The 3,167-nt window shown below is 31.7% G+C and overlaps 1 pseudogene; it reads left to right on the top strand.

Annotated features, from left to right (window-relative positions):
• The first annotated feature begins 1,013 nt into the window (after positions 1 to 1,013).
• LOC123394559 lies at positions 1,014 to 1,208 on the top strand (annotated as a pseudogene).
• The last annotated feature ends 1,959 nt before the right edge of the window (positions 1,209 to 3,167 follow it).

The following is a 3,167-nucleotide window of genomic DNA, read 5'->3' as shown; positions in this document are numbered from 1 at the left end:
CTTTCCCAGCCAATGGGGCATGCACTAAATTCGGTTGGGAGACATGAGTAATTTTTGCCTCTCTCATAAAAGAAAGAATTTAGGAGTAATTGATTGTCTTCTTTGCTGCATTCCAGAACTGCATGTGATACCTGGGATTACTGAAGAAATTCCTAACTATAAAGAGGATCATGGAGGAGAAATTATTAATGCCTTTGGTAATTAGAGAACTAGTTGGTGAAAAGTACCAAATACTCAATGATCTGTATTATTAAGCCAGTGGCTCTTAAATTCCAAAGACTCAGGACTTCTTTATAGTTTTAAAAATTAGTAAGGACTCCAAGGAGCTTTTGTTTTTGTGGACTATATCTATCAGTATTTTTTTTTTTTTACATTAGAATTTTAAAATGAGGGCAATTGGGTGACAGGCATTCAGGAGGACACTTGATATAATGAGCCCTGGGTATTATATGCAACTGATCAATCACTAAATTCTACCTCTGAAACTGATTGTATATATACTCTATGTTAACTAAACTGGATTTTTTTCTAAACTGCATTTAAATTAAAAAAAATAAATTTTAAAATGATATGTTTTAAAATATCATTTATGAATTTATTTAAAATGAATATAGTCATTACATGTTACCATGAATAACATGTTTTTATGAGTCATAACTGTAAATTCTAAAATAAAATAATTGTGTGAAAGGTAGCATTACTTCACATTTTTGCAAACCTTTTCAGACTTTTACTTGCTAAAAGCTGCCCAGATTCTCACATCCTTTTGTACATTTCATCTAGTTGTGTTAGCATATATAATGTAGCCGCTGGAAAATAAGAGAATTAATGAAATAGTTAAATAATATTTCAGTGTTATTATTAAAATTTTAGATTTCCTGGCTATCTTACATTTTTCTGAGATTTTCAGATATCTGCAATCAATACTAGAAGTGCATTATCAAATCATCCAGATTAAACACTTGGGAATTATTATTGTGAAATAATATACCTTTTATTATTTAGGACACTTTAGCTTTGCGCAGTGGCAGTATCGTAGCCAATGAGGTTTATCCGAGGCGCGATTATTGCTATTATTTAGGACACTTTTAGTAGGTTTTTCTGTTGTTTGTGGCTGAAATAAGTTCAGGTAAATCAACAGTCAACAATATTTCTAATCATGAATTACAGATTCTTCTTTAATCACAAAAGATAGCTATTATTTTATGCACTTATTCATCTGAGTGTCCAGATTCTAAAAGTTACAGAAACCCCAGGCAAACTGGGGTTAAAAATAAAATATAAAATAATTTTTTGACAAATCACCTATTAGTTCTTGAAGGAAAAGTTGGAATGGTCAACTGGAAGGGGATCCAAAAAGGTGTTCATCTGAATATTTAACTCATATACATATTTATACATATAAATGCCATTATTTAGAGATAAAAACTGTATAAGATTTAAATTATTACACAATGATAATAATTATTAATGCACATGTTTTAATATAGTTACCTGCTCTATTGGGAGAATTAAATTGTGCAGATAGAGCTAAATTGGGTCTCAACAAACCTTTATGAAAGACAAATCTATGAAATATTTTCAAGCTTTTAAAATAAATTATGCAAAAAAGCAGGAGTTAAATATATTATTTATGGGTAAATTCAATTAAATGAAAGATTCTAGTCTTTATTTTATCACTTTTTCTAAAAATTCCAGTAAAAATGTTGAGGTCTCTGGGTGACTCAGTTGGTTAAGCATCCTACTCTTAATTTCAGCTGAGATCATGATCTCAGAGTCTGAGATCAAACCCCAGTTGGGGTTCTGTGCTGGATGTGGAGCCTGCTTAAGATTCTCTCACTCCGTCTCCCTCTGCAACTCCCACACTCACTGCTTCTGCATACTCTCTCTCCCTTTCCCTCTCTCTTTTAGAAAACAAACAAACAAACAAACAAAAACCTGTAAACATGCTAAGTCTAGACAGCAGAGGTTGTAGAAAAAATGATTTAAAGTAGGAAGTGTGAATATCACACCCATTTTGTAGGTGAAGTTTCCTAGAATCAGAGTCCTTTATATTGCAACACTAGGCTTCATATTTTAAATCATATAAATCTACATTTTAAGACAGTTTACTCATTATTGGATAAAGAGTTAAAGTTACACATGGATATAAGCATACAATCATATTCTGGGACATGTAGTTTATTGCAATGGAGAACTTTCAAAGAGCTAACATCTTAATCTCGAATATTTATGGGGTCATATAATTGCATTATAATTTGAAGTTGAACCTCGTGTTCACAGAAAAAAATAGTTAAAATAAGAAAATAACATTTGGGTATTAGGGACATTAAATGTATTAGATATATGATTATAAATTTTAAATGGATTGAATCTATATAAAAACAATAGATAACTCAGACCACTAAGCCAGCCCACAGGAAATATTAAGGGGGATTCTGTTAGTAAAGAGATACCCCGAGTCACATAGATCATATGGACCAAAAAGTAACAGAGACATCTACAGAAACAGGGACTTTACAATGGCATTGAATTCATATTTCAGTAGTTACTATAAATGTAAATGCTCCAACCAAAAGACACAGAGTAATCAGACTGGATAAGAAAGCAAGACCCATCCATATGCTGTCTACAGAAGACTCATTTTAGACCTGAAGACACCTCCAAACTGAAAGTGAGGAGGTGGAGAACAACTTATCATGTTAATGGACCTTAAAAGAAAGCTGGGGTAGCAATCCTCATATCAGACAAATTAGATTTTAAACTAAAAACTGTCATAAAATTTGTAGAGGGTCACTTATCATACTTAAAGGATCTATCCAACAAGAAGATCTAACAATTGTAAAAACCAATGCCCCACTTCCTCATATCAGGGAGATCATATGATAGTTTATAAAAAATAAAAAATAAATAAATAAATAAATAAAAATAAAAAAACCAATGCCCCCAATGTGGGAGCAGCCGATTACATATTCCAATAAATAACCAAAGTAAAGAAATATATTGATAATAATACATTAATAGTAACACCCTACTCACTACAATGGACAGTTCATCTAATCAGAAGATCAACAAAGAAACAGGGGCTTTGAATGGCACACTGGACCAGATGGGCTTTGCAGATATATACAAAACATTCCATCCTAAATCAACAGAATACTCATTCT

Source organism: Mustela putorius, unplaced genomic scaffold, assembly GCF_011764305.1.
Source record: "Mustela putorius furo isolate JIRA1106 unplaced genomic scaffold, ASM1176430v1.1 tig00003834_pilon_pilon_pilon, whole genome shotgun sequence".
Lineage (NCBI taxonomy): Eukaryota > Metazoa > Chordata > Mammalia > Carnivora > Mustelidae > Mustela > Mustela putorius.
The sequence above is the reverse complement of the archived record's forward strand: the minus strand, read 5'-3'. Positions and strand labels throughout refer to the sequence as shown.